Below are 12,920 nucleotides of genomic sequence, written 5' to 3'. Positions count from 1 at the left end.
TTTTCTATGTAGTAATTCTGTCTTCAAGTTGTGATGGCATTTTAGCAGTCTTAAATTTTCTTCTTATTTTTCAGGGAAGAAGTGGTGAGTCAAAAAGAATAATTGGGCACTGTTAGGTTACAACCTTTGGGGTAACAGGATTGTAACAGTTTAATTGAATGTTGAGGTGTGCACATGTATTTGTGTGTTTGTATTATGTTTCTGTTTTCCTAGTTTTCAGATCAGATTTAAATAATTAGTATATGTATGAACTTTATATTCCTTTGGGTATTTTGGATATAACATTAGTTATGCATTCCTAATCTTTGGTAGTCTTTTGAAATAATGGGAAATATTATTTGGCAATCATTATTCATTAGTAACAGATGAAATTGCATGATGGATGAAGACAAACCACACACATAAACTGGAGAGCTGGATTTTCTGCACCGGAGGCAGAAACATTTGCTAGAAGGCAGACTCATTGGTCATGGGATGGGATAGGAGTGAGGGAGACGTAAAGGTAGGGAGCTGAGGCATGTCTTCACATTGTGCGCATTTCCACCACCTGCCTGATCCGAGGCGTCTCCCCATGAAGATTGGTCCAGATTTGGATCAGGATGAGAAGGAAACAGTGAGGAGGGTAAGCCCCATTCAGGAGAGAAGCAGGTGGGAGAAAGGAGCAAGAGAGCTCACTGGTAAATCCATGGCTGGGCAGAGGCACTGGGCTCAAAGCGATAGGGATTTATTTCAGATACCTGTTACCACCTGATTAGTAGTTTATTGGGTGTTCGTTATTGGATTCAAGAAGAATGGTGTGTGTTTTCATAATTGTTGAGAAATCTTGTGAGAAGAGTTAAAGAATGCTTGGAGAGGAAGGGCATGGCCTGAGGACCCCTCTTGAGGGTGAAGGTAGAGAAGTCTACGGGGCAGAGAAGCCAGTGTGAGAGCTGAGGGACTTTTGGGGGGCGATGGGGTCTCAAGGGCGCTGAGCTCCTGGGTTGGAGAGGCATGGGGTTGGAGAGGCATGGGGCAGCCTTTACCGTGGCGACTACCATGAGGTGTTCCTGACACTGGGGCACAGGGGCCAGGCAGAGGGATGAGTTGTCCCTATTCTAACTCACGCCGACAATATTAACCACTCATTGCATTTCTTTGAAGATATGATGTCCAGGAGTAGAGGTACAATGTGTCATGTTGAAAGGGGAAGAGTAGTCAAGAGGTTAAGGACTCATCAAAGTTGTGTTTTATTTAAAGTGAGAGACTTTGGTGGTTTGCTGTGCTCCCAAACAGCAGAAATTCCGAAGCTAAAGAAAACACTAGTATTAGAGCATGGGAGCTCAGGTAAAAGTCGTAAAAAAAGAAAAGAAAAAATGGAAATATTAAGTTCCTAGGGCACTAGAAATGTTTTTATCAAATCCCCTCATTTTGTAAAGGAGGAAATCAAACCCAGAACCATAAAGAAGCTTGCGCCAAAGGGAATATGGGCCATAACAGCCGTGCTAAAAACCCATTCCCTGGAATTAGCTTTTGTTTTGCCACATTGAGCATCTCCAGGGGGAGACATTCTCCCTGGGAAGAAGAGCATCAGATTGGAAACCCCGGGTCAGGTGTCCAGGAGTAGGCGCACGAGAAAAAAGTCCCATGGATTTCTGCATTCCTAGTCTTGCTTACAAGCAAAAACTCAACGTTGATAGCAGATAATTGGTTTGGGGGGTGCATCTCTGTGTATTTGCACAGTGCACTTGGCATTTCCGACATGGACCACTGAAGAGTGAAGGACCATAATCTAATCTACCATGCAAAGAAACCGTCTAACTTCTGGGTTTGAGGTTTGGACCCGCCTCTCCAAGTGTGTGAGTGTGGGGGAGAAAACAAGCTTTTCTTTATTGAGGTCCAGTTCCAGCATTCATCTCTCTTTGCTAAAGAGAGTTTGGAATCACTCAGGCTATTTAGAAAGTCAAACAGCCAGGGGTTGCTTTGTGAGAAGCTCCAACAGGAAAGAACTCAGCAAAATCATGAATCATTCAATTCCCTTGAACAAAGAGGTTATTTTATTAAAATGTATTGTAAATATCTAATGGGAACAAAACAACATTCCTCAATAAAAATACATACCACAACCCCAGATTCATAAAAATATCAATCAGAACATTTGTACAATGAGAATTGCACAGGCATAATGTTTTTTGATAATAAAACAAGCTGTTTTGCAAGTTACAGTGCATTATATAGCATACTATTTTTGTGGTTTGTGCTGTGTGGGTCTTCTCGCTTTTTACAGTGTGGTGGCGAGTATTTGTCTGATATATGAGTTGAGGTTGGGGTCTAATCTTTATCTGGTAATGATGTGCCTTAAGGACCATAATTTTTAAAATTGTTTGGCTTGTTTGCAGTCAGCAGTATAAATCTCAACTTGCTCACTTTCTAACTTTTCACAAATCAGCGGCCCTTCCAGGTTCCTCCTAAAAATCAGCACTTGATAGGTCTGGGAAAAATCACTACGTGGACACATACTATTGTGAAGAGCACTGTTGCTACCATCACTATCTGATTTTCTTTAAAAAGGCACCTATGTATCTATTAAGTACACCATCTGAATATGCCTTTGCTTTTTCAATGCTCATTCCACAGTGCAACTTGTACTGAAATGTTGAGGAGGTATGTTTAGTCTTAAGGCAAATGCTACAAAGAATTGCAAGCCTGCTTCCTCCAAATGCACCTTTTCTCCTCTTCATTATTAACAACCCATTACCTGCGTGAAACATGAAGAACACATGGAACAGTAACTGGGAGCTGGAGACCTACTCAGTATCCATCCTCTGTTCTTATATAATTGAATTCCAAGGAGAAGGAAACATTGCTGGAGCTGATGCTTTAGAATTAAAGCTACGGAAGTGGTTTTTTGTTTTTTTTTTTAAACTTTGACTCCGTTTTTGGAACTAAAAGTTTTCAGAGTCTCACATGAAAATTTATGGAGGTTTATTTCAGTGTTAAATGCACCTAAAAATACTTTCCTGCTTGTAAAATTGGAAGGATACCTAGAACAAGCAGATAGCACTCTGGCTTAACTATGGAACATAAATGGTACAGACATGAGTTCCTATAGCTGAATCTGCATGAAAACAATATTTATAACACTTTGCCTAAGGATCTTTCTGTACAGATTGTTAAAACAACAACAATGGTGACAAGGAAAACAAGTCTTAACATTTTAAGCAGTGGAAATAAGATTGCGTTCATCAAGAATTCCCACTAGATGGCGCACTCTCCACAGGGTCAGGAGCCCAGAAGGGGGGGGGAAAAAAAAAAAGCTCCTCACTTAAGGTTTCTTTTTTATTTATGGTTCTTCCTATGATTTACTTCTTCTTTTCCTGGCTGTTTGTTTTTCAAGTTCTATTTCAAATTCCTTTGTACAGAATAAATATAGTCTGTGTTCGTGGGAATTGAGCTTTAATGAAAGTTAGAAATAGTCATTAATTGCTGATCTTCAACCTCATTTAAACAGCTTTTATGGGTTTAGTCCCAGAACAGCTGGACTCTGAAAAGCAAAGAAGTTATTCCTAATCTTCCTCCCTACTGATGAGCGATGGGAATGATTGTGATGCTGCATAGTAACATTTTCAGAAAAGGTCAGATTTTGAATTATAAGCTGAAAGCAAGCAATGGTTGACTCAGAGCGTGTGACCTGTTTCTAACCTTGCGTGTTAGTGAAAGGAAACTCTGACTCATCGAGTATTTGAACTTGTGATTCCTGCCTGGGAGTACACCTGTCGCAGTAGACGCTCTGACAATTAACTCTAAGTGAGAGTTTATATTTTTTTGCTAAGGATTTATTATGTACATTTGACTTCATCTGAGAAAGTCTGGCATAATTAAAAGATAGTTAAGGGTCAACTTAAATATTATTTGAGGATGAGTCTTCTGGGTTTTGTGATACATAACAGATTTATTTGGCCACGTAGTTTAGGCAAGCAAATCTTGAAGGTGCTCCCAAGGCAAAATTTCAAGATAAGAAGAACCAAAATTGTTTTCTACCAGACTGTATTATTAGTTATATATTTTTTTAAAGATTTTATTTATTTATTTGAGAGAGAGAGTGAGCGCGTGAGAGAGGGAACACAAGCAGGGGGAGAGGAAGAAGCAGACTCACCACCTAGCAGGGAGCCCGATGCGGGGCTCGATCTCAAGACCCTGGGATCATGACCTGAGCCGAAGGCAGATGCTTAACGACTGAGCCACCCAAGCGTCCCTATTATTAGTTATCTAAATAATATTCACAGTTGTAGTACATACAGCTTAGGGAGCAGCCCCCGTCAGGTTCTAGACCTTGTCCTCGTGTCATCTTCCTTGTCTCTTTGAGTCCTCACCTGTAACTGAGCGGAGGGTGCAGGACCCCATCCACATTGGATAGACCAGGCCATGAAGACAGAGAGGTCAACCAGGTGTCAGATATGAGTCCAAGTCCTACTGACTTTTAGCTTTAACCCTGTATTGTGTCCTATAAATTGACAACCACTGCCTTTGTAACTTTGTGTCAAGGACATTTTTAAGGAAAATGAAAGTGAAAGCACAAGGTCAGTGTTTGTGTACATTTTTTTTTTTTATTTAAAATTAGTTAAACAAAACTAACTTAGGGCATTGTAGACCTTGTCACCTCTACCAGAGAAAACAATTCTGGGTTGCTTCTTTATCAAGTAGCATAATTAAAATTTTAAGCCATAAGAGATGGCATTATCCTAGCTGAAGGTTATAATATTGGAAATATAGAAAGGGTTGGGTCACCTCTGTGAATGGTCAGGCGAATTCCACTTGTGGAAAGCCAACAGCGAGGGGTCAGGGGCAGGGGTTTCTTCCTTCTTTTTATTCTTGAGTGATGTGTACCCAAAAGAGGAGAGAGGGGGGGAAAAACACGCGCACACAGATATCAGGCACCGTGCTCTACCCCTTTAGTCTTCGGAACCCTACGGGGAGTTATGAATATTCTAAATTGTTTTTATAATAAGTCTGAAGCACAGAAATGTAACTTAAGGACATTTAGCTGGTAAGTGTAGTAAATGAAAGAGACAGATTCCAAACCCAGGTGTGTGTGGCCTCGAATTTGCTGTTCATTAGAACTCTTTGCAAGTGTCGTATACCCAACACTAACACATTTAAGAAAGGAAGAAGAAAAGAAAAAGAGGGAGATTGAGAGGATCGCAGAACTCACTGGAAAATAAGAAGTGGTGTTCCCACACGCACAACTAGATCGTCTCTCAGTCTCTGCCTCCCTCTCTCTCTCTCACATCTGTTTTATTTGCATGTGTTTTGGAACATGGAGAAAAATGTGACACACACATCCCTCACCTTCCACGTTTTAGGAACCCTGGGGAGGAAGCAGGAGTTCCTATTTTCTGTCTCCTAGGGGCCACTTTGGCAGCCCGGCTCAGGTCTCAGGCTGACCCGAGCCCCGGAGTCAAGGGGAAAGGGTGGACGATAGGAGCTGTTTAACCACAGAGGCGGACAGGGAAGCTGGGCACCAACAAGCAGCCGCAGGAAGCCCATGATGCTTCAGCTGCCAGGCTGGTCCCCCGCCACCCAGAGGAGTGTCAGCCCCAGCGTCAGGACACAGGTGTCAGGAACCCGGGCAGCAGGCCCAGCTCTGCCCCCGCTGAGTGACTGGTCCAGCTTACCCTGTGGATTTTCTAGCTAGCAGTTCCAAATAGCTACCCATATGCAAGACCATTGATTATGCAAACATATTTCGGAAGGCCTGCAAATAGAAACTGTAAGGCATTGCCATATAATTTCTGTTTTATGTGTATTTCCCCCAAAATATTTTGGGGGGTTAAAGGTTAAAACAACACTATGAGGGGCGCCCGGGTGGCCCAGTTGGTTGAGCATCAGACTCTTGGTTTCCACTTGGGTCATGATCTCGTGGTTGAGGGATCAAGTCCTGTGTTGGTGTCTGGGCTCAGTGTGGAGTCTGCTTGAGGTTCTCTCTCTCCCTCTCCCTCTGCCCCCTGCTTGCGCTCGCTCTCTAAAATAAAATAAATAAATAAAATCTTAAAAAAAACCCAACATTATGATCCACCCAATCCACAATGTTATTAAGTAGTTTGTGTATGAGAATTTTGATGTCTGAATATACCTCAAAAGTTCAGCTTTCTACTTTAAGTCAGTGATGTGCGTTACATGCTGGGCATCTGTTGTTTCTGTTGATGGTACCCTTATGGTTACCATTGTGATACTTCCGAAATTAATAAAAGCCATCACTGACTGAACACCTGCCACAGATTTTTCTCTTTGTTCCGGAAAATTGTGGAAGGTTATAACTGATCTCCCCATGTTGTGGACAGGGTGCCTGAGAACTGTGGGTACTTGGTTAACCAGCGTGGGGTGGAGGTGATGTTTGAACTCTGACCTGTTCAGTTCTCCATTACTTAAATCAACAGTTTTGAAATTATGCCATACCTGAATTTGCATCACAGTTAACATTTAGTGCCTCTACGAGAGTGAGAAAACCATTTGCTAAATTCAACTTTGTAATTCCTTTTTCTTCCGCAGATTTTTGAAACTAATAGCATGGTCAAAATTTTGAGGGTGCATTCACACGTATAAACAAACATGCGTACCTCTATGGACAGGCACGAAGACCAACAAGAAACTACTTTTAAGACTGTATTATATGGTCCACTGACATTAAGTCCCAGACACTGTGATCAGTAATTGCTTGTATTATTTCATTTAATTCTTTTAGCAGTTATGTGATACAGATATTAATATTGTTCCTTTTTTTCGATGAGCGCACTGAGCTCTGCAGGACATGTAACTGCCCAGGGCTGAGCGGGAAGGAAATGGGGACACAGTGATTTCAAACCTGCTGGTCTGTCTCCAGAACCCAAGCACTCAACCGCTTGCCACTGATCACTGTCCATTTGGGAAGAGCGATAGCCAGCCTTAGTGCTTAGAAACTGACAGTCTTTTCTGACATATAAACATTAATTTCACTGTCTGCACCCTCATGATTTGAAGAAAACATACCTTTTCTCAGCATAACCAGCCTCTTACACTCTTTTCAGAGTTTTGTTTCTGTTCCTTGAAATTCCAGTTGGATCGTGTTCACTTTCCCAGTCACCGGTGCAAAAGAAGGTATCCTGATCCGCAAATATTCTCATATCTTTGTTCTTTATTTGATTTTTTAAATTTATTTTTGAGAGAGAGAGAGAGAGAGAGAGAGGGTGTGCCCGGGGGGGGGGTCAGGAGAAAGCAGGGGGGAGAGGGAGAGAGAGAATCCCCAGTGGGCTCCATGCCTAGTGCAGAGTCTGACGCAGGGCTTACTCTCATGACCCTGAGATCATGACCTGAGCCGAAATCAAGAGTTGGATGCTTGACTGACTGAGCCGCTCGGGCACCCCTCATCTTTGTTCTTTAGATGCAACACCATGTGCTGACCATTTTGATATCCTTTCTCTTCCCCGGCCAGGCCTGGCCTCCGCCTGTCCTGTCTGCACAGATGCTTATTTGCCTGCCCCTTCAATCTCACTCTTTACACTCATGTCAGATGAATATTTGGTAAATACCAATTTAACTATGAAACCACCTAGCTCAGAAATATTTCATGAATATTGCTTTTCTGTCATATCAAATAAAGTCTTCTCGATGATACAAGGAAACAGAGTTGGTGAGGCTGGAAGGAATTTGAAGGAAGAGATTGTCAACATGTTCTTTGAGATTCTCTCTACTCTTGTCTCAGAGTGGAGTTGAATATCAGTCAAGGGAAAATTTAGTTTTATGCTGAGTGAAGAAATAAACAGTCAGTTGACATTAGATGATTAGTCACTCTGTTTATCTTTCAGTTAGAAAAAGGAAATCCACTCTCGTATTAGGAGAGTTAAGTGCTCTGTGTCTCACTTTCCTAGTCAATAAATTAGTTGTAAAAATGTGTAGTATAGAGCTTCAATCGAGTCTTTATAGCCCCCAAATACAAAATGTTCTGAAAACCAAAACTTTATTTATGACTCATGTGCTAGTGGAAAGACTAACAACCTGAACTCATTTGAAGCAGAATCTAAATGTGAATTGATATGGGTGTATTTATAATCTTTATATAGTTCTCATTTGTTGAGAATTTTCATATGGCTTTTCCCAGAATTAAAGTATTTGATGAAAGCATACTGCCAACCTTGCTGGGAATATAAACACTACAGTAACTTACAAAAGGAAAACAATGTGAATAGTAGAACATACCGTGTCCAACAGTTTAGGATAAAGAGTTGTGGCTGGTGCTATCTGGTTTGTGATGTGAAACTATGGCAGTCATTGTTTCTCACTCCAGAGAAGACTCAGCCTCCCCAGGACTGCCAAGCAAACACTCACTGGAAAATGACCTCCCCACCTGCCTTAGTGTCTGACGCCCAGGAGCCTCCTTCCCTCTCAGCCTCTCTTTGTCTCCCTCCTCTCTGTCTCTCTCCATGTAGCATTATTTCCCCCTTATAAGTAACAGTGATTTTATTGCATTCTAAACCATGAAGAACTGGATCAAGATGGCAGACGGGCATGGGCTTAGAGGACCAGCGCTCCGCCAGCGGTGGTGATGTCCTCTGTAGAGGGCCGCGTGACTCCGGCCGACTGACGAAGCCTGTGGAGAAGGGCCACAGGGCTCAAGTGTTTGCTTGGTGACTCCCTGTTAGTTTAGAGGGACTCATTCACAGTTCCATGTGAGAGACAGAGAGAATCTGCTTCCTTCTTTTCAGACCTACCACACTCAGGTGAGGGCTGCTTCCCGTCCACCATGGCTGTCAGGCTAAGACAGTGGGTGTCATGTCTTCGCTCGCATCCCTGCTTGTCAGTGTCATCTGCTGTTGGCACCTGGCAGTCCCACACTGGCCTTCCTCTGGGTCAGAGGTGGAGTGACCATTTCCATGTGATGGGTGGAACGGCCTGGGTGAGCCGCCCCACCATCCCCACCCGCGCCTGCTCCGGCCTGGCTTCCTCCCCTTACTGAGTCAGTGACCACGCCACGTAAAGAACTCTCTCAGCAGTGCTTTCCACATGCTCCCTCCCCAGTGGTCTTCCAGTCTCCCTTTGTAGTTCACAGGAAGCATTGGACAGACACAGCCCAGCGGAAGATAAGATGCGGTTCCTTGTCTGGCTGATAGAACCGCATTGCCGAAATCAATACACACGAATAACTCTTAGCAAAATCACACGCCGACGTGGCCTCTAAAGCCCAGTCCTGCTCCTGCTGACATTTAGGGGGATTGTGTCCTCGCAGTGGGGTGACTGTGTTTTGTGCTTGGTAAATATTCGATGATAAAGGCATGCGAGCTGCTGCAAGCACCCAGCTTCTACCGGACGCCCCTCTCCCTGCCTTGGTAGTTTGGGGGAGTCGTGCAGGCTGTCTGTGCTCCCCATGCTCTCCTGTGAAGGGGGCCAGCCTCAGCGCAGTGGTGCATGTGGTCCTTCGGGGGGGCTCCTGTGGGAGCCCGCAGAGCAGGGCCAGGCCTCATGGGTGCGCCGGACGGACCGGACGGACCCCTTACTTTGTACTGTCATTATAGAAGGCTCTTTTCCACCGAGGCCATGTGTGAGTAACTGAAGTAGTCATTGCTTTGCAAGAGATTATGAGTTGGCGTGAGAGCTTTAGCTCCCCTAGAAGAACTGGGACCTTGGGAAGTCTTCCCCCGTGTGTGTGACCTGAATTTCTGTCGTGCGTCAAGTCCTTCACTCTGACTTATTGCAATTGTGAAGTTTAGTTGCATCTTTTGATGACAATCAGCACAGCCTTTTGAAGAAGCGAGGGTGACGGAGAGCAGGTGTGTTGGGGGGTGGGCGCAGGGGCCTGGCCTTCCCACCAGCCACAGGCGGGGCTGCTCAGCTGCCCCCCCCTTACAGGCAGGCTAGCAGAGCGAGTCCTGTTACAACCTGAGGCGGAACCCGAACGCTCAAAACTTCCTGTTTCACGTTTTCCCTAGGGCAGAAAATCAATTTGAAAGCTTCAAATGCCTTGTCATTCCGTATCGGCTGGAGTCAGAAAGAGGATTTTCTCCAAGCCAAAAGACCTGCATTTATTTAATCACAAGAGGTGATGACCTCAGTACGGTTTGGGAATGCGTGCTTTGTTAGCGGTCAGATGTCTCCTCCAGTGGATTGCGTGGGGGTCAGAGCAGACATGCACCGTGCCTACGACAGGGCGGGTTTTGAAACGGATAATGGGATGTGGATATTTACGCAGCCCCTTGTGATAAAACGTGTGTGTAATGTGTGTGCACACAAACCGAAAATTACATCCCGTGCAGTGGCGGGAAGGGGCTCTTGTTCCTGCGGATCCACCGCCGAATCAGCAAGCATGCGGGAAGTACAATTAAAACCACACTACCCAACACCTGTGTGTGCTGAGCACTTGACAGATGTTATCTCAGTCATCCCACAGCTCAGCCTGACACCAGGCAACATTGACGGAATCACCCAGTGTCACGTGGCTTTGCCCAGGCCTCTCTTAACCAACTGAGCCACCCAGGCGCCCCGAGGCCTCTCTTAATACATCACATCTCTGCCTTTCAAACCCTGATCTCCAAATAACAGGTGAAAGATTTCAGGCAAGTGTTGGAAAAAGAGCCACGAAATGCTCGCAGCCGCCAGAGAAATGTCCTCTGACATATCAAGAGAGGCCGGAGCCCCCAAGGGCGCCGATGACAGTTGTCCATCTTCCTGGTATGAGTGAGGTTTGGTGAGGGTGGACAGGAGGCAGAAGCCTGACCTCTGGCCGGTCCCTCTGCACCAGCCCCCAAAGGCCCCTCTCCTCCGCACCCACCCACCCTCTCCCCTCTGTCTCCTCTTCCTCCACCCCCTCTCCACCTACCCCAGCCCCACTCCACCCACCCTGCCCCTCTCTCCCCACCATGACCCCAAACCTCCCCACTTTCACTTCCCCTTCTTGCTGCAAGCTTTCTGCTCACACACTCTCCTTCTCCCTCTGCCCTCTTAATCCCTGCTTTCTTGCAGACTCAGAATTTTCAGGATTCAGGCCAAGCATGCTGGGCCTCGTTGTTTTTTGCTGGTTTGGGGAATCTGCCACAGCAGGACTGTCTGTGAGCCTCACCGTGAGTGGACATGCAGAGCCTTGATATTTTACAGGAATTACTCCCAAGCCAGATCTTTCCCGGCCCGCACGTGTAGACTGATTTTGGAACCGAGCTGTGGGCCTTGACATGTGAGCTGTCACGTGGCGGCTTGTTCGCTTTGTTCTGACCGTGGCGTCTTTTCCGGGTGAGCTCTTGGCTACAGGAGGCTTCCCCGCGGACCCTCCAGGAGAGCACAGCGATTGCACCTTCTTCTTCGGCTAGCGGTCACAGCCTCGGTTGTCTTGCAGGAATTGGCCTGTTAAAACATGTGGGTCCTGGTAGTAACACATAAAGCAAATGCCTATGAGAGGGACATTTCCGTGGCCCCCTGAACACTGGGATACCTACCAGAGATCTCTAACTGGACATGTCCCAGTCTGGGGTCCTGGGAAGCACCCCACACACAAACCTGCGGCATCTCCCCTTCGCCCCCCCAGCAACCCCAGCCTTCCACGCCCCTGACCAAGCTCCCTGAGCCTCCTGGACGCCTTTCGTCCCCAGTGCCGGGTGACCCCTCAGGCCGGCACGGCTGCCGCCCAGGGTAGTCAGTCCGCTAGCTCACAACGTCTCCAGTTCGGTGCACCCGACCACAGCTCCCACAGCGCCTCCCAGTCTGATCTGTGGGGTCCAGCTGGGGAGACTGATGCAGCCAACATTCTATCCAGATCAAGCTTTTAGGTATAAAAACCTAGAGGTTATGGGGTATATTTCAACATATCCTTTGACTCGGCGCCTCTAAATGAATAGTGGAGGCAGCAGAAACGCTTGCTTCCTCCAGGATTCTGTAAGAAAGTTCTAGCTGACGGAGTTCAGTAACCGCGAGACCTCAGTGTCAGAACAGATAAAACCAGCCAAGTCCGAAAATAAACACCCCAAGAGCAGTGCTGGAAAGCCCCAGGTTGTGGCAAATGAACCCAAACAAGGAGAGGCATGACATCACTCTGAAAATGTTTATCTTAAGCACAAGCAGGGTTTTGGGGATAAAGATGCATACAGTCCAGAGTCAATCCTATTCTGTGCTGAGAATTTTTCAGTTTACCAGTGATTGAGACAAGCATCTGCGCCCTCTTGGACCTTAAATTCCCACAGAGGGACACACAAGGAGCAGTGGGTGCCGTGAACGAGGAAATTCAAGAGCGTGCCAGGGTGCTCAGTGCTGTGGAAGGAAGCAAGCAGGGCGTGCGAACAGGGACCAGGAATGCAGAGTCTGGGGCTCGGGTGGAAGTTCTGGGCGGCGGGGGCTTACAGAGACGGCAGACATGAGCAAACTCTTAATGACGTAAGGGAGTTACCCAAGGTGGAATCGGAAGAAGAACGTTCCGGAAGGAAGAGGGAACAGGTAGAGCAAACCGAGGATGGGAAGCTGCAGAGAGCTCAAGGAGCAGCGTGAGCCCTCCGTGGCGGAGTGGGGAGCCCACAGAGGACGAGGAGGGAGGTCAGCGCCCACAGGGAGCAGATCAGACAGGGCCTTGGGGGCTGTCAGTGGGTTGCTACCCTCAGGGAAGCCAGGAGAATCTTCAGGCTCAGCCGAAGAGAGCTTCAAAGAACCACTCTGCTGTTGCACTGAGGACTGGTCACTGACGGGGACAAAGGCAGCTCTGTGAGGACATGTGTCCTCACCTCAGCGAGACGCGGCCTGGGTGTGCGTCGGTGGGCTGTCTTGGGCGACGTGGCCCAGCATGTGGCACGCCCCTGATTTCAGCCCTTCTGCTCTAGTGCGGGTTGATGGGCTTTGTTCAGTGCCCCGAGTCTATTTTAATCCATTTGTCACACCCTGAGGGGTTCAGCTTCACTTTTTCCTATTCACTCCTCTCGGCAAGTAGGTGATTGCTGGAG

The 12,920-nt window shown here is 46.4% G+C and overlaps 1 protein-coding gene across 1 annotated transcript in view; it reads left to right on the top strand.

The window, feature by feature from the left end:
• The window catches only part of MYO16 (myosin XVI), a 435,943-nt gene that overhangs the window by 184,029 nt on the left and 238,994 nt on the right, over positions 1-12,920 (top strand). The gene's annotated exons all lie outside the window — the stretch shown is intronic.

Source organism: Mirounga angustirostris, unplaced genomic scaffold (genome assembly GCF_029215605.1).
Source record: "Mirounga angustirostris isolate CCGP_5_RB_7025 unplaced genomic scaffold, mMirAng1.0.hap1 SCAF_3, whole genome shotgun sequence".
Lineage (NCBI taxonomy): Eukaryota > Metazoa > Chordata > Mammalia > Carnivora > Phocidae > Mirounga > Mirounga angustirostris.
Note: the sequence above shows the minus strand (reverse complement) of the source record. Positions and strands in the feature narration are given on the sequence as shown.